Raw genomic sequence first — 20,309 nt, 5'->3', positions numbered from 1 at the left:
CCTATTTGGTAAAGACCGGCAAATGACCTCTTCTGGAATATTAAATTTTACCAGTCTGATGCTTATGTAATTGCACGCATGCAATATGATTTGATTTACAGTCGACTCTCATTATCTTGAAGTTGTAAGGACACAAAAGAGATAGTTGGAGATATCCGGAGTTGGAGATAAACATTCGAGGAAAACCGCAGACGTAAACAGAAAAAGGAAAACCGAAAGTAGCCGCAGTGTAACACGATGTAAATTTGGCTGCCGTAATGTACGCAGTAAACAATAACCTGTGACAGATACCCACTGCCACACCTTTACAACAATACATTGATTAGGCTGTTGCGGATTTGTGTCATTTGGGTCCTAATATTCACACCAAACGACCGTTACAGGTAAAATCATGTATACGAAAATAAAATTCATCTCAAAATTAGTTGGCGATAACCGATTTCAAGAAAATCGCTTTGATATATACAATGTAAAAATCAAAATCTGTATAAGATAAAGAAGGATCGAAGTTGGGACATGGGATTTTCTTTTACAAAACCAGAGTTTCGGGATAAGCGAGTGGGAGATTACAAGAATCGACTGTTATTTGATAAAGAGTACCGTAGGGATTTTCACAAGCTGAAGATACGTCATTTTTATTGAGACCGAACAGAAATGATTTTGCGATAATATTGTAGATAAATACCACCTCTTCAACATATCAAAAGTCTAGGAAAGTCTAGCTAGGGCAAACTACCGAAAAAATACTCTTAAAGGGGCCTTTTTACAGATTTTGGCAGGGCTCGAACCAGTGACCCCTGGAGTCCTGAAGTAAAAACCAATATGACCGCTCGGCCATCCTGCCAAGTATGTTGGTGAGACGTATTTTATAGTTTTTATAAGCAATCTTTGTAGTTTCACAAAATTAAACGACAACATAATTCTCTAAATTATTCAATCGTTTCGCGTTGCAACGCTTTATAATTTATAGGTTTTTAAATCGTCAAAAGATGCATATAATGGCTATATTAGATCGTGGTAAATGTTCAATATTACTGTTTTCTCAGAAATATCATAACTAAAACGAAAACTTGCAAATCTAAAACAACTTTCTTCAATTTTGTAAATTTACCTAAACGTGAAAAGATTCCTCTGATTAAGTGTTACTTCAAAAGGAAACGATTGAATAATTTTACTTCAGGACTCCAGGGTCACTGGTTCGAGCCCTGCTGCGGGCTACTTTTTTTCCTTTTTTTAATTTTATACTTGATGTTTTACTGGAGCTTTTTAGATCCAATGTTTACATTTATCAATATAATGCATTTAATGACAAACTTCAAAACATGCCAAAATATGTGAAAAGGCCCCTTGTGAAAATATTCTATGGCACTAAATAACCACCGTAGAAGATTAAATGCTCAGACGCACGGTATACAAGCGACATGATTTGATCGTCTGCTACTGATGGAAGATGCTAGATTTAAGTAATTTTTTAGGTAAGTTAAGATGTCTTTGTTGAATATTATTCTTTTCATCATCGAAATTAATGTCTTTGTCGTAACAAAAGCGTCAGTCATAAAAGGTTGCCTACGTACCACTTGGTATTGAGTTTTCGTGGATGGTGCAGCAATTTATTTTGCTTTTAATATGCAATAAAGTCAGCAGCATTGCATTTGTTAAATTGAAATTTACTTCGGTTTGATAAATCAGCGGTATATGTCATGTTTAACCGCATAAGCCAGACACATGTTGGAACATAATTTGAAGTAACAGACCTATGAAATGTCATTGTGCTTAAACTCAGAGTTTTCTTATTAGAAAAACATAATCTTACCTATTTAAAACCCAATATTTCCATAGTTAATGGCTAAAATTGAAACCAGGCTAGAACGGAATTCTGGTCCTGAGTATGAGATTATGAGATTCATTCAAAATAAAACAGATAATTAACATATCAGTAAATATTTTTGCAAGTGATAACTATTCCAAATTTCAAATTGTACAAAACAAAGTATGAGCTTGATTTAAGGGGCTTATTAAGCGCTAATACAGTATACAAATGTAATAGTTTCAAAGACACACTTATCTTAAAATAAGTATAAATAAAATTGTTTTCAAAAGAAATTTCCTGTTCTTGCAAACGCACAGAAACACAAAAAATATGTAGTAGTCGCAAAATTATTATACAATTATTATACTTACAGTACATTTATCCACATGCACACTACAGGTAACTATTTTACAGTGGCATAACATTTTCAGAACATTATATGAATATTGTAGGTGTCAATTCTAATACCTCAAAAGGCACGTGTGGAAAATAAAAGCATTAAATATGCTTTTCTCAAAGTTTGTATCCATGCATTTCAAGTACTTGATAAATATATTCTTTAAAAGAGTGAATATGCATAGGTTTTTATATATTGCTATACTCTGGGGGAAATATGTTTTTATATCCACATTTCAGGACTGTATACATAATTATTAAGGTTTGCATACAAATAAAAGAACACATGACTAAGAAAAACAAGGATATCAGTAAAACTGATGGATGCTCCCCATTGATGCTTTGTCGATATATGGGTTGTGTGGAAAAAAGTGTGACCTTGAGAAAATCTATTATTAACCTCAGTGACCTTGACCCCAGTGACCTCAAACCTCATCAAAAAGGTAGAGGTCCATGCAAAGTACCTACATCCCAAATATAAGAGACCAATCAAATATTATAGGCGCTATGAGAAACTGTAACTAAAGTGTGACATTGAGAAAATCTATTATTAGCTTCGGTGACCTTGACCCCAGTGACCTCAAACCTCATCAAAAGGTAGAGGTCCATGCAAAGTACCTACATGCCAAATATGTAAGAGATCTGTTAAATATTGAAGGTGCTATGAGAAACTGTAACAAAACTGTAACAGAAACATCATCAAAAGGTAGAGGTCCATGCAAAGTACCTACATGCCAAATATGTAAGAGATCTGTTAAATATTGAAGGTGCTATGAGAAACTGTAACAAAACTGTAACAGAAAATCTATTATTCGCCTTGGTGACCTTGACCCCAATGACTTAAACCTCATCAAAAGGTAGAGGTCACCTACATGCCAAATATGTAAGAGATCGGGAAAATATGGAAGGTGCTATGAGAAACTAACAAAATTGTGACGGAAAAATCTATTATATGCCTCAGTGACCTTGACCTTGACCCCAGTGACCTCAAACATCATCAAAAGGTAGAGGTCCATGCAAAGTACCTACATGCCAAATATGTAAGAGATCTGTTAAATATTGAAGGTGCTATGAGAAACTGTAACAAAACTGTAACAGAAAATCTATTATTCGCCTTGGTGACCTTGACCTTGACCCCAATGACTTAAACCTCATCTAAAGGTAGAGGTTACCTACATGCCAAATATGTAAGAGATCGGGAAAATATGGAAGGTGCTATGAGAAACTAACAAAAGTGTGACGGAAAAATCTATTATAAGCCTCAGTGAACTTGACCTTGACCCCAGTGACCTCAAACATCATCAAAAGGTAGAGGTCCATGCAAAGTACCTACATGCCAAATATGTAAGAGATCTGTTAAATATTGAAGGTGCTATGAGAAACTGTAACAATACTGTAACATAAAATCTATTATTTGCCTTGGTGACCTTGACCTTGACCCCAATGACTTAAACCTCATCAAAAGGTAGAGGTTACCTACATGCCAAATATGTAAGAGATCGGGAAAATATGGAAGGTGCTATGAGAAACTAACAAAATTGTGACGGAAAAATCTATTATAAGCCTCAGTGACCTTGACCTTGACCCCAGTGACCTCAAACATCATCAAAAGGTAGAGGTCCATGCAAAGTACCTACATGCCAAATATGTAAGAGATCTGTTAAATATTGAAGGTGCTATGAGAAACTGTAACAAAACTGTAACAGAAAATCTATTATTCGCCTTGGTGACCTTGACCTTGACCCTAATGACTTAAACCTCATCAAAAGGTAGAGGTTACCTACATGCCAAATATGTAAGAGATCAGGAAAATATGGAAGGTGCTATGAGAAACTAACAAAATTGTGACGGAAAAATCTATTATAAGCCTCATTGACCTTGACCTTGACCCCAGTGACCTCAAACATCATCAAAAGGTAGAGGTCCATGCAAGGTACCTACATGCCAAATATGTAAGAGAGCGGTAAAATATTGAAGGCGCTATAAGAAATGGTAACAAAAGTGATACGGCAGTAAGTAAGGAACCCCAAACTGGCAACTATATGCTCCCCATATATATATATATATATATATATATATAAATATATATGGGGAGCATAAAAAACACACACGTAAAACACTAAAACTGTTCAGAACTGGTGCAGTTCTAACAATGCTTTACTTCATAATTTGGCACAGGTTTCATTAGGCAAATATATCGAAAACATTTCAAAGGCTCAAGAAAAACATGAACACAATTAACAAGTTATTGCACAGGTGTAAAAAATATTGAACACCATTATCATCAATTTAATTAAAAATATTTGTTAAATGACTAAATCATTCAAAAGCATACAAACTACTTTCAATATTGTTGACTTTCAAACAATACCGGTTAGCACATCATGGGTACTGCTCAACCATACACATGGTAAAAATGAATGTGTGCTGTAATATGCATTGATAATTATATAGATAAATCAGACTATAAACGCAGGTAAATACAGACTAATGCAGCATATCTTAACACAAAAAAATCGAGTTATCTTTGATACATCATTAATTTCCTTATTGTAAACCTCCTAAAAACTAATAATATAAATATCTATTCAATTTATATCTAATATGAATAAAGAATGTGTATTACATATCTAATAAGTATGTAAGTATATACGTTAAAAAAATCAGCATACAGCATTAATATTCAAAACAACTAAAGAATCCAACAACTGAAAAAGAAAACAAATGTAAATACAACCATATAAAGTTGTAATTTAACATAGATGCATGTCATACATTAATTTACTAAAACGCCAATATTGAGATGACATGAGAAAAAAATCTCATGAACATGATTTTTGAAATGCATGAAAGACTGGTGAATCACTAAAACTTCTCGTAAAAAGCTTCTTAAAATATAATAAAATAATAAACATCTTGCCTTTAAATAGCTCTTCAAGGATACCACCATGAAAGTTCTCTGTGTAACAGCTTTATAGTGTTCAATATATAGAGCACCAACAATAACCTGGCACTAACCTTTATGTATGAATATATTTTAATACCATAACAGCGAATATATTAAGCGACTGAAATCAATTGAAGTTTTCCTCACTAACTATACTGTTAGGCTCTAATTAAACTCATGCAAAACGTTCACTAACAAATAAGATTAAAAATATAGAAAACAAATCATGCATATAATTATGCCAATGGGAGGTAACCTATGCAAGGTAAATGTTGTTGAGATATACCAACCATTAAGAAACCTAGAGGAGGTGCATGTCCAAAGACTGATATCAAAATGTCCTATCAGAATATACTTATGTTACAAAGTAGAATATCAACTTGTAGGTTTCAATGTATCATGGTTTGTTAAATGCAGGGCTCACATATTTCTTGTACAAAGAGTATAAGGAGCACAAGCTCCTTAGTTTGGTATCTGGCACAACAAACTATGATCAGTGTAGATATCAAACATAATTCAGATTTACAATATTGAACAATGGCAAAGTGTGTAATATATTTCAACTTTATTAGCCACAAGACAAGTTTGTTACACAGCTGGGCCTATTCAATTCAAGACAACAAACTCGCCTATGTTGAATGGAAAACAAACTCACCTATGTTGAGTGTACAACCAACTCAATTATATTGAGTGGACACCAAACTCACCTATGTTGAGTGGACAACAAACTCAATTATATTGAGTGGACACCAAACTCACCAATGTTGAGTGGACAACAAACTCAGTTATATTGAGTACCGGTAGACACTAGACTCATCTTAATTGAGCGGACAACAAAACTCACCTGTATTGAGTGGACGACAAACTCATCTATATTGGGTGGTCACTAGACTTATTGAGTGGACAACACAACTCACCTAGTTGAATGGATAACAAACTCACCCATGTCAGACCCAATGAGTGAAAACCAACTCACCTATGCTGCTGGACAGTTTGTTCCCAGCGGCTCTTCAAAGCACTGACATTTCCCGCCAACGGCGGAGTGTACCTGCCATCGTCAAGGATACCATCGTGGTCCCGGATCACTGCTGGGAGACTGGCGGACAGCGACAGAGACTGGTACCCAGAGGGGTTGCTAAGCAACATCACTGTGCCGGACTGTTTACATTCCTCAAGTATGGGCAGAATCTCTGCAAAATCTGGTCTGTCCTGATAGATAACAGTTATGCTTTAGGCTGAAATAACGTGTACTGTTTAGAGCATGCATTTATGGTAGGTATAGTTTGAAGATATTTATTTTTTATAATTTGTATTGAAAACAGCAGGCATTTATATATTTCAGAGTCTTACATCCTTTATCTGGCTGATTGAAAAGGCTTGGATTCTGGGGGGTGGACTTTTGAAAGTTATTCACTTGGGTAGCAAGGCTTGCATTGCAAAACATTTGTAAGAAATTTATCTAGGTAGAAAGTTATGGATTGTGGGACATTTGAAAGTTATTTATCCAGGAAGCAAGGCTTGCATGGCGGGACATTTGACAGTAATTTTACCTGGGTAGCAAGTTTTTAATTAAGGACTATTTTAAAGTAATTTACATTGGTAGCAGGGATTGCCTTGGGGGACATATAAGTCATTAACCTATGTAGCAGTGCTTGAATAACAGGGCACTTTAAAGTTATTTACTTCCGTAGAGGATGGCATAGAAGGACATTTTAAAGCAAGGTCAGTTATATATAATAATTAAAAGTAATGTACCTGGATAGCGAAGCTTACATTGCATGACATTTCACAGAAATTTACTCCCAGTTTTTAAGCCAGGACTTCCACATGCATCACTCTATACTTTAAGAAACAATCCAAGAAAGTTTAAATGTTGTACTTTGAAAGAGAACTTGTGCAGAAAAATGTGTGTCCACGGACTGAGGGACAGAAATTCCTGGTGATTCCCATTAACCCGCGTTTACTTTGTATAGATGTTCACACTTTCGTATACCCAGTATACCTCTGGGTTAGGATTCCATCCACACTGCAGCAAGGACACGAGTGGTTTCGGAAATGTGACAGCTATGGGTGGGCGGGTCTGATGGTAGGCCATCTCTGCTGCAGTCGCAACTGAAAACATACTGAGATGTACTTAAACATCCACTGTTGTATCAAGCTGAAAACATAGTTACCGAGATGTACTTAAACATCCATTTATTATATAAAAACATGTGATAAAAAAGATCTTTCATCTCGGCTGCAGCAGCAGCTGAAAACATACAGAGATGTTCTTAAATATCCGCTGTTTTATCAAGTTTATGCAAAAGAAATAATGAACATGTGGACTTAAAAAACATACAGGTTTTATCATAATACTTACATAATTATGAATTTTATTTGCTTATATATAAGCATGTGATAAAAAAGATCTCATTTCATACCATGATTTATTAAACTCTTTGATGATATAGAGAAGTAAGCTCACCAAATTCTAGCTTACAAACAGAATCCCCGAACTAGTAAATAATAAAATATAGTATTAAAACGTATATAAATGTCTTATCCATCAGGTGAACATGTGTTAATATTTTACAATTTAATGATGAATTATAAAAGTCTGCAACAGCTTGGACGGACGCATGCAATCAATTACCCACATACACCTGACATTGTGACAGATATATCAAGCTTTCCATATGTGGGCTCAACAAACATCCCTATATCTTTTGTTCCCTGACTGCTCACATGGTTTCAGGTGTGTAAAGGGCCGCTGAGCTGGTTTCAGGTGTAAACAAGAGATGTGTTTGTCAGAAACAAAATGCCCCTTATTGCGCTGCTTTGAAATAAAATTTAAATATCTCATTTGGCAAGTTTACAATTTATCTCCCTTTTAAAGCTTATTACTTCCCTTGGATTGTATTTTTTGACTTTTGACAATGAAGGATGACCTTGGCCTTTCACTACTCAAAATGTGCAGCTTCATGAGATACACATGCATGTCAAATATCAAGTTGCTATCTTCAATATTGCAAAAGTTATGGCCAATGTTAAAGTTTTCGGATGGACGGCATACGGACGGAAGACTGATGGACATTTAAACTGCTATATGCCACCCTACCGGGGCATAAAAAGGTAGCTCACCTGGTTACAGGTGCACAAAGGGCCTCTCACCTGGTTTAAGTTGTGCAAAGGGATGCTCACCTGGTTTCAGATGAGCAAAGGGCAGCTCACCTAGTTTCAGGTGTGTTAAAAGTAGCTCAATTGGTTTCAGGTGTTCAAAGGGCCGCTCACCTGGTTTCAGGTGCGCAAAGGGCAGCTCCCCAGCCAACAGTTCCCACAAACACAGGGAGAAGCTGAACACGTCCGCCTTGATACTGTACTTGGTGCACTGCGTGAAGATCTCTGGAGCCATCCAGCGCAGGTTCTGGAGCAGGTAAAAGTCTGCACATGCTTATCTGGGACGACACTTTCTGTATAAACTGGATTTTGATATGAAGTGACTTCCTTTAAACAAAAAATACCATAAAAGTGGAAAGTGTAGTTCATGAATAGCCTGTGGGGAATTAACGTTTTCATAGAACTGGGCTCATAGGGTTCGGATAGCCAGTGCATTACTTTGGCAAAATTGGGCATGGTGAAAGTACGCCGACGCTCTTACTGGGTTGGCCAAAAGTAACAGCTATTAAATAGAACTATTCAGGCCATTTAAGAGGCAATCTTCAAATGCAAAAGGATGAAATTAGCTAAAAGGAAAAGAAAGCACAAAGTTGGAGAGATAATCTTTTACATTTTTAAGCAGTTTTAAACATGTTTCCAGTATACATTTTATGTGTATTATTTAAAGATTAAGTTCCAGTTTTGGGTGTTTTCTGTATAAATGATATGTGAAAACCAGCCCCTGTCCAGATCTTGGCAGTATGTACCTACCCCGGGCTGCTTGGTCATGTTGTCTTCTTATGTCCGCAGGAACTGGGACTCTGTAATTACAATTTTACAGCAATATATGTATTACGATAAAATATTGTTCAGACATCAAACAAAATTGGGTCAATATACATGCATTAGAACTGAAATTTGAACTTTTTTAAATTTTTTGACAATGTTTTAGTCAAATAATTTGGAATCACCAGAGCAACTGTTCATTTGTCAAATCAGCCAACCAAGATAGGTCAGTTACCAAAAAAAGTTAGTTATCTGCCCCATAGATATGACTGTCTATGTGATGCAGATTTTACCACAACCAACAAACTATTAAGTCAGCCATCATGGTACAGTATTTCTGCAATATACTAAATACATAACCACACATGTTCAAAATTTAACCATGTAGGCAAAATGAGGCAACCTCGAAATCAGCAATAAAGATGCAGCCATAATGTAACATGCCAATCACATAGCTCCTCGTTCACATTTTACGATAGCCTGACCAGCAAGTTTGCGACAAAAGTGTGGCTATTCTCAATATTACAATACTCACTTAATCCAACCGGCTCAATAATTTACCCAGTGTTCACAGTAAAATTCCTCCAAAGTCAGAAATAAGGCTTTTTTCACTTAACCACACAAATCAATCCAACCCTCTTTGCAATTAAGTGCTTACATCTCGAAAGTTAGCATCAATGGTGCTGTAGTAATACACTTTACCAAACACACTATCCTCTGTACTTAATAATTTGTTTTTGGGCAACTGGGTTTAATGCCTGTGTGTTAAATGTCGAACTAGATTAGCCCGTGCAGAGGGCACAGGCTTATCAGTGAGGACACTTTCCGTCTAGACTGATTTTTTGTTTAGAAAAGATTTCCTCTCAACAGACAATTCCATAACAGTGGAAAGTGTCTTCTCAGATTATCCTGTACAGACTGCAAAGGCTTATCTGGGACTACACTCAACACAAGCATTAAGATCAGATGTCCGGGAACGCTGCTCGTCTAATCAGTTAGTACAGTCTGCTACCTCCAAAGTCAGCCACAATCGCCCTTCCGTTCTCCTCTAGAAGTATGTTTTGACTATTGAGGTCGCGGTGAAAGATTGGCTGGGGAAGAGTGTGAAGGTACTTCATGCCCATAGCGACGTCTGTTGCTATGATCAGCTTTGAGTGGATGTTCAGCAATCTGTTACCATGGAAACAAATGTATTGACAGTTTATTATCATGGAAATTAAGTATCTGGTGTTATTGTTAATGTCATATAACTCAAGTAGTCTGTTACCATGAAAAACAAGAGCTGTCTCAATAGGATGTCATATGCCCCCGATAAAAGCTTTGATAGAAGGTATGAGCATTTTTCGAAACCTAAATGCATTTTTCAAAACCTAAACGCGGACCCTAAGTTTAAGGTCAAGGTCAAAAGGGTTAAAATTTGTGTGCGTATGGAAAGGCATTGTCCATATACACATGCATACCAAATATGAAAGTTACATCTGAAGCGACATAGAAGTTATGAGCATTTTTCGAAACCTAAACGCAAAGTGTGACGGACAGACGGACAGACAGACGGACGGACAGACGGACCATTCGGGGGCATAAAAAGTATCAACAGTCTATAGCCATTGAAAATAAGTATCAGGCTTTATTGTTTATGTCATGTGACTGCAGTAGTTTGTAACTGTCGCAGTTTTGGCGCGTTAACACAACGTCACGACACTTTATGTAACGTTGTTTTTAATGTAACGTCATATCCTGTTATATTATGTATATGTTAGTTGAATTAAAGGAACGAACCTGAACACAACGTCTTATCACTTACATCGTCTTCACAGTAACCATTGAAACAAAGTATCAAGTGTGTATTACCATGGAAATTAGGTATCAGGCTTTATTGTTAATGTCATGTATGACATGTATGACACCATTATATGATCACTGTAGAGGGAGAAAATTATTATTTCCGTCGGCACTTTGCAATGATGATTAATAACATTTTTACACAGAACAAAATCAACTTAAAAGTTCTGTTTTCTTAGAAATATTCTCATATTATATTAAACATTATTAATTTTACCTGAAATAAAGCAATGAAATCAAAATAATTTTTTTCTTTAACAGTTTTTAGTTTGTGTTTATTGACTGTCCTTTTTTTCATACTTCCCAACTTATAAGGCAACACTTTACCTTTTCTGCTCATGAAGAAGGCTGAACAGAGACCCGCCTACAACGTACTGTGTCACTATGGCAAATTGCTGGAAATAAAGTATAGGTAGCCACAACTTGTTTATTCTTGATGTTTAATAAATAAATAACTTATTGTTCAATACAAAAATACAGCTTCTTATTGGGCAAAGGGTTAAGATAACAGAGTCCAGCTGTATTTCACTTTAACTTACACTAGAGTCATCCAAGCATGCGCCCATGAACTGTATGACATAGGGGCTGTTCAGCTTAGAAAGTATGGCAACCTCACGACAGAACATGTCCACGTCTGACTTCGTGCCAAAACAGCTCGCCTTGTATCTGAAATACAACTATTCACTATTAAGAACAACAGCTATTTCTGGGTAATAAGTAAGCTCCCAGTGACCTTCAAATGACAGAGTCTAGTTGTATTTCTCTTTAACTTACACTAGGGTCATCCAAGCATGCGCCCATGAACTGTATGACGTAGGGGCTGTTCAGCTTAGAAAGTATGGCAACCTCACGACAGAACATCTGACTTCGTGCCAAAACAGCTCGCCTTGTATCTAAAATACAACTATTCACTATTAAGATAAACATTCCGACTACAGTTCATAAAGATTGACAATAAATCTTTTTACACACAATTATTTGCATATTCATTATTAACGACTCAAACATTGCCATGGAAACCGCCACAGTCCAACCTCTGGAAGGATTGTTCAAAATGTCAATGCAATAGTAAAAATCATTTGTGCTTTGATCATCTGTGGTTACATGATTGAGGTCATCACAACAGCCTCATCGCTTGACTGTGACCGTCTTGCCCCTAAAGCGTCTCTTGTACCGACCTCTTGACTGTGACCCGCTTGCCCCTACTGCGTCCCTTATTCCTACCTTTTGACTGCGACCGTTTTGCTCCTACATCGTCCCTTGTAGACCTTGCCGAAGGACCCACTGCCAATCACGTCCTGGAAGTCAATGTCTGAGATCAGGATGTGGAACTGGTGGGGCAGGTCTGCACGCAGCTGGAGCACGTCTATCTTCTCTGAAACATCAATGGATTTGTGTTTGTTTGTTGTTGTTTTTTGCCATTTTTATCACTATTTCAGTCATATCAGAGCGTTCAGTTAAACAACTTACACTTTTCCTGGGTTAGCTGGTTTAAAAGGTGCACACTCTTATGTCATTAACTTACAGCTGCCCTACTTGATTCAGAGGTAGGGATAGAATGTCTGTAGAAAGGATTTCCCGACCAATGCCTACAAGACCAGGGCCTGCAATCGTATAAGTTGTAGTCCAACACTCTATCACCTGAGCTAGCTGATACCATTCAATAGGACATTGAACATTGTTTCCTTTTGTCATGTTTTAAAAAATGATTAAAAATAATTCTTTATATTTAAGCTCCATTGCGTCAAAAGCCAAAGATTTCTTGAGACGTTATCCAGTCTGTTTCCTGGATATAACCAGTACATGGTGTCTTTTGGGGGAGATCTAAAAATTGCTCTCAAATTGGAGATTGAACCCATGTCATCACCTTCGATAGCCGAAAACCGTAACCATTACGCCTCAGCAACATTATTAAAAAAGTGATTTGGAGCTGTCATGTCAAATGTTGCTTATGATATATAAAGGGTTGATGCCTCTTGTAATGCTCTTGAGCTTGCCGATGGGCGACGGTACGGACACATAGGGGCCCTCCCCGCCAGGCTGGCTGTAGTCACCATGGGCAGACTCATCATGGGGTCGCTTGTGATGCTTCACCAGTGTAACTATGGCGTCATGACCTGCAGCAAAAATCAACCAGCGTTACTATGGCGTCATGACCTGCAGAAAAAATAATCCAGTGTGTCTATGGCGTCATGACTTGCAGCAAAAATCAACCAGTGTAACTATGGCGTCATAACGTGCAGTAAAAATCAACCAGCGTTACTATGGCGTCATAACCTGCAACAAGAATTAACCAGCACTACTATGGCATCATGATCTGCAGAAAAAATCAATCAGTGTTACTATGGAATGATAACCTGCAGCAAAAAATCAACCAGTGTTACTATGGCATCATAACCTGCAGCAAAAATCAACCAATGTTACTATGGCGTCATGACCTGCAGCAAAAATCAACCAGTGTTACTATGGCGACATGACCTGCAGCAAAAATCAACCAGTGTTACTATGACGTCATGACCTGCAGAAAAAATCAACCAATGTTACTATGGCGTCATGACCTGCAGCAAAAATCAACCAGTGCTACTTTTGCGTCATGACCTGCAGCAAAAATCAATTAGTGCTACTATGGGGTCATGACCTGCAGCAAACATCAACCAGTGTTACTATGGCGTCATGACCTGCAGCAAAAATCAACCAATGTTACTATGGCGTCATGACCTGCAGCAAAAATCAACCAGTGTTACTATGGCGTCATAACCTGCAGCAAAAATCAACCAATGTTACTATGGCGTCATGACCTGCAGCAAAAATCAACCAGTGTTACTATGGCGTCATGACTTGCAGCAAAAATCAACCAGTGTTACTTTGGCGTCATGACATGCAGCAAAAATCAACCAGTGTTACTATGGCGTCGTGACCTGCAGCAACAATCTGGCTAGTTTGTGTTTGTTTGGATGTAAAACATTTTCAACAGAATTTCAGTCATTTCATGGCTATCAGTTGACCTACGCAAATATTTCCTGGCTTAGCTGTTGTACCAGTAGTAAGTACACATATTTACGCCATAACTTATCACCAATAATTTTTGTTAAGATAATAAGGTCCACAGCAGTGTATCAGTACAGAGGACACAAAAACATCAGATTTGGGGAGAGAGGGGTCAAATTCATAAGAATTCAAATAGCCCATTCATGGACCCCACCTTCTTCATATGCCCACATGAGCGCCGTCTGCTCCTCTCGTTTTTCGCTGCCCCCGTTCTGGTCGCTGACATGTTCCACCAGGTTGATGTCGGCGCCTTTCTCAAGAAGGTACTGAACCACACGCAGGTGACCATGGTAACAGTCACTGTGCAATGCTGCAGACGGGGAAGCAGAATATTTTAGATCTATTTATTAAGTTTTTTAAGTCCTTAGCATGCAAATGCTTACCAGACACTCGTAAACTAGAAGGGAAAGCAGAAGAAAATGGTTGAAAACGTATTTAGAAGAGCAATATATTTTTATACGTTATATATATTTTTACAGCCAATTTACTTTCAAACAATGGTCACATTATTGGTATGCCGGTATCTGCCCCTGACACTTTGCCTTCAATCATGTCCATATAAGAATGTTCTAGTGGCTCTTGTGAACTTTAGCGGAAAGCAGAAGATTACCGAAATACACATGTATGTAACTTGTGAAGTTGTAATTCACTGTTCATATAAATTAGCAGCTTGCACTGTTTTCTATTCTCCTTTTAATAAGTGCATGGGTTCAGCTCATTAAACAAGTCTAATAATACCGTAAGAATATTTGTATCAATCAATCTGCCAGAAAAGGAATGATTAAAAGGGAAAGATGGTAAACACTACACTAAATACTCTTGTAAGTGATGGTCAAACAAGAGACCAAGCTTATCTTCTCTAAGGCTTGTAATATATATGAGCCTCTGTTTTGGGAAAAAAGGTTTTAATGCATGTGCGTAAATTGTAATCCCCGATCAGTCTGTCAAGAACGACTCTTTCATCTTTCATGGAATATTTTGTTAAAAGAAATTCTCTCCTTAAAGAAAATCCATTTACGGAGTAAAGTGTCGACCCTGATTAGCCTGTACGGACTGCACAAGCCAAATTTGGGACGTCACTTTACACACATGCATAGGGCAACGCTTTCCCAGAGCGAAGCTCAAATACTTTTCATAGTCTAATCACTTTCAAATACAGGTCCAATTACCGGTATGCCCGTCTTTGCCCTGACAGTTTGCCTTGACTCCAGACTGGTCCAGCAGGAACTTGATCATCTCCACACTCCTCCCACTTGTGCATGCACTGTGATAACAGTCATATATTAGCAGCGCTCTGGGAAAATGGGGCTAAATGCATGTGCCTAAAGTGTCATTCCATATTAGCATGTGCAGACCAAACATGCTAATCAGGGACGACAATTTCCGCGCTCATGGCATTTTATTCCTTTTAAGAAAGTCTCTTCAAAGCAAAATTGGTGTCTAGGCTGAAAGTGTCGTCTCTGATTAGGGACCACACTTGCACTCTACTCAGGCTTATCTTGGATGACACTTTCCGCCTATAGGATTTTTGCTAAATGACTTCCTTTAAAAAGAAAATATCATAAAAGAAGAAAGTGTCATCCCTGACAACACTGAAATGCATTAAACCTCTTTTTCACAGAGCATGGCCCATAATTTCTATAGAGATAAAAACTAAATATTATTTATTTCATGTTGCTCTCAAGAGTCTTCTCTTCATTCAATCGTTTGGGTCAATTTTGTTCCAAAAGTGCAAGTGAACAATTAAAATAAGCACTGAAACTGTAAAGACCCATAGTTCCCACTCTCAAGAATTCACGAAGCCAATTTTCCCTATTTCAGGGTTTTTCGCGCTTATTTTTCCCAATTGGTATAGCAAGGGTACTTTGCTTAATTTGGAAAAAAATCACTGGCTTCCTACCTATGCAGTGGTGTCTCACTGAAGATGTTTTCCTTGGCAACGCTGTCCAACCCCGTCCTGGAGATAAGCTGTCTCCCTAAATCCAGGTAACCATGGTTAACAAGCCCTAAGTTCCAAATGAAAACAAAAACGTTTATGAATACTTTCTCCCAGGATATTGCTTTAAAAGACTTTTAATAATCGTGAGACATGCTGAGTCTGCATCATCATAAATTCATTTCCATATAAAGCCTAATAGTAAATTGGCCAGTGGGGGTTACATAATTGAATAACACAGATAATTCGATAACTAGTGCAGATATTTTGCCAAATTACTGAGGTCATTAGCCAAATAACACAGCCATTGGCCAATTATCTGTGTTATCTATCTAATCATTGAATCAAACCCTGTCACTGGTCCAACACATAATACCTACTTTTTAAAACACTTTGAATCGTTAACGTCATACTCACAGGTGCAGTGGTGTGTCGCCATAGATATTGACACAATGTGGGTCGGCATTCTGTTCCAGCAGGTAGTGAAGGACCACCAGGTGACTAGTCTTGCAGCAGAAGTGGATCGGAGTGTGCTCTTCATCATCCCTCACATTCACTGCAACACAGGCAGTAGGATATAGGCATTCATCTGAGCCTTTGTCTTAAAAACTGGTCTTCATGAATGTGCGTTAAGTGTCCTCCCAAAAAAGCCTGTGCAGTCAGCTAATCAGGGACAACACTTTCCGCCTAAAGAGCATTTATGTTTAGAACAGACTTCCTTTAAACATTAAGAGCTGTGTTTGTGAAACACAATGCCCCCCCCACACTGTGCCGTTTTGAAGCCATATATTTGACCTTTGACCTTGAAGGATGACCTTGACCTTTCACCACTCAAAATGTGCAGCTTCATGAGATACACATGCATGCCAAATATCAAGTTGCTATCTTCAATATTGCATAAGTTTTTGCAAAAGTTTAACAAAGGTTAAAGTTTTGGGACACAGATACAATGACAGACAGACAGAAAGACAGGCCAAAAACAATATACCCCATCATTTCAACCGGGTGCATACACATTTCAAAAAGCGGACAGTTCTGTCCCTTATAAGCCTGTGCGCACCGTATTGGAAGATACTTTACGCCCAAGCATTAAGCCCAATTTTCCCAGAATGAGGCTCATATTTGTCGTGTTTTGTGAAAAGGGGGCTTAATGCATGTGCGTAAAGTGTCGTCCCAGATTAACCTGTGCAGTCCGAACAGGCTAATCAGGGACGACACTTTCCGCCTAAACTTGATATTAGGTAAGGAGGGACTTCCTTGAAACTAAAAATAACATAAAAGTGGAAAGTGTCGTCCCTGGTTAGCCTGTGCGGACTGCACAGGCTAACCAGGGACGACACTTTACGCACATGTATTATGCCCATTTTTTCCAGAATAAGGCTAAGATTTTCTCATACAAAAGTTAGTTTTTATTTTGTTAAACTGGGTCACAGGTGACCATATTTTTCCTATGTAAGGTCAGTAGCTTTTCACAATCATATCTCTTTAGCAAAGTCATTCAATAAAATTAATTTTCACAATCATATCTCTTTAGCAAAGTCATTCAATAAAATTAATTTTCACAATCATATCTCTTTAGCAAAGTCATTCAATAAAATTAATTTTCACAATCATATCTCTTTAGCAAAGTCATTCAATAAAATTAATTTTCACAATCATATCTCTTTAGCAAAGTCATTCAATAAAATTAATTTTCACAATCATATCTTTTTAGCAAAGTCATTCAATAAAATTAATTTTCACAATCATATCTCTTTAGCAAAGTCATTCAATAAAATTAATTTTCACAATCATATCTCTTAAGCAAAGTAATTCAATAAAATTAATTTTCACAATCATATCTCTTTAGCAAAGTCATTCAATAAAATTAATTTTCACAATCATATCTCTTTAGCAAAGTCATTCAATAAAATTAATTTTCACAATCATATCTCTTTAGCAAAGTCATTCAATAAAATCAATTTTCACAATCATATCTCTTTAGCAAAGTCATTCAATAAAATTAATTTTCACAATCATATCTCTTTAGCAAAGTCATTCAATAAAATTAATTTTCACAATCATATCTCTTTAGCAAAGTCATTCAATAAAATTAATTTTCACAATCATATCTCCTTAGCAAAGTCATTCAATAAAATTAATTTTCACAATCATATCTCTTTAGCAAAGTCATTCAATGAAATTAATTTTCACAATCATATATCTTTAGCAAAGTCATTCAATAAAATTAATTTTCACAATCATATCTCTTTAGCAAAGTCATTCAATAAAATTAATTTTCACAATCATATCTCTTTAGCAAAGTCATTCAATAAAATTAATTTTCACAATCATATCTCTTTAGCAAAGTCATTCAATAAAATTAATTTTCACAATCATATCTCTTTAGCAAAGTCATTCAATAAAATTAATTTTCACAATCATATCTCTTTAGCAAAGTCATTCAATAAAATTAATTTTCACAATCATATCTCTTTAGCAAAGTCATTCAATGAAATTAATTTTCACAATCATATCTCTTTAGCAAAGTCATTCAATAAAATTAATTTTCACAATCATATCTCTGTAGCAAAGTCATTCAATAAAATTAATTTTCACAATCATATCTCTTTAGCAAAGTCAATCAATAAAATTAATTTTCACAATCATATCTCTTTAGCAAAGTCATTCAATAAAATTAATTTTCACAATCATATCTCTTTAGCAAAGTCATTCAATAAAATTAATTTTCACAATCATATCTCTTTAGCAAAGTCATTCAATAAAATTAATTTTCACAATCATATCTCTTTAGCAAAGTCATTCAATAAAATTAATTTTCACAATCATATCTCTTTAGCAAAGTCATTCAATAAAATTAATTTTCACAATCATATCTCTTTAGCAAAGTCATTCAATAAAATTAATTTTCACACTCATATCTCTTTAGCAAAGTCATTCAATAAAATTAATTTTCACAATCATATCTCTTTAGCAAAGTCATTCAATAAAATTAATTTTCACAATCATATCTCTTTAGCAAAGTAATTCAATGAAATTAATTTTCACAATCATATCTCTTTAGCAAAGTCATTCAATAAAATTAATTTTCACAATCATATCTCTTTAGCAAAGTCATTCAATAAAATTAATTTTCACAATCATATCTCTTTAGCAAAGTCATTCAATAAAATTAATTTTCACAATCATATCTCTTTAGCAAAGTCATTCAATAAAATTAATTTTCACAATCATATCTCTTTAGCAAAGTCATTCAATAAAATTAATTTTCACAATCATATCTCTTTAGCAAAGTCATTCAATAAAATTAATTTTCACAATCATATCTCTTTAGCAAAGTCATTCAATGAAATTAATTTTCACAATCATATCTCTTTAGCAAAGTCATTCAATAAAATTAATTTTCACAATCATATCTCTGTAGCAAAGTCATTCAATAAAATTAATTTTCACAATCATATCTCTTTAGCAAAGTCAATCAATAAAATTAATTTTCACAATCATATCTCTTTAGCAAAGTCATTCAATAAAATTAATTTTCACAATCATATCTCTTTAGCAAAGTCATTCAATAAAATTAATTTTCACAATCATATCTCTTTAGCAAAGTCATTCAATAAAATTAATTTTCACAATCATATCTCTTTAGCAAAGTCATTCAATAAAATTAATTTTCACAATCATATCTCTTTAGCAAAGTCATTCAATAAAATTAATTTTCACAATCATATCTCTTTAGCAAAGTCATTCAATAAAATTAATTTTCACACTCATATCTCTTTAGCAAAGTCATTCAATAAAATTAATTTTCACAATCATATCTCTTTAGCAAAGTCATTCAATAAAATTAATTTTCACAATCATATCTCTTTAGCAAAGTCATTCAATGAAATTAATTTTCACAATCATATCTCTTTAGCAAAGTCATTCAATAAAATTAATTTTCACAATCATATCTCTTTAGCAAAGTCATTCAATAAAATTAATTTTCACAATCATATCTCTTTAGCAAAGTCATTCAATAAAATTAATTTTCACAATCATATCTCTTTAGCAAAGTCATTCAATAAAATGAATTTTCACAATCATATCTCTTTAGCAAAGTCATTCAATAAAATTAAATGTTTCACGTCACAAAAATAAACATGATGAAGAACGTTCACGGTTGTGCTTGAAATACCCCATGTTTTCCACTTTGTAGTGTGCTTCCTACACATGAAATTCAATCATGATACCTCATGTCATGGTTCTAATATGCTAAAATTAATATGGGTAATAACTGTACAATTATGAAAGCAAGATTTCTGGTTATTGTGCACTTCAATAACCCTCATTGAGATCTATTTACCTATTCAAATTTTGAGTTCATGCTTCAAAATGTGCTATCACCGAAGTTTGTATAACAA

General features: G+C 35.7%; 1 pseudogene; it reads right to left on the bottom strand.

The window, feature by feature from the left end:
* Positions 1-6,002: 6,002 nt before the first annotated feature.
* The window catches only part of LOC127839571 (serine/threonine-protein kinase TNNI3K-like), a 29,555-nt pseudogene continuing 15,248 nt past the window's right edge, over positions 6,003-20,309 (bottom strand).

This window comes from Dreissena polymorpha, chromosome 7, assembly GCF_020536995.1.
Source record: "Dreissena polymorpha isolate Duluth1 chromosome 7, UMN_Dpol_1.0, whole genome shotgun sequence".
Taxonomy (NCBI): Eukaryota; Metazoa; Mollusca; class Bivalvia; order Myida; family Dreissenidae; genus Dreissena; species Dreissena polymorpha.
The sequence above is the reverse complement of the archived record's forward strand: the minus strand, read 5'-3'. Positions and strand labels throughout refer to the sequence as shown.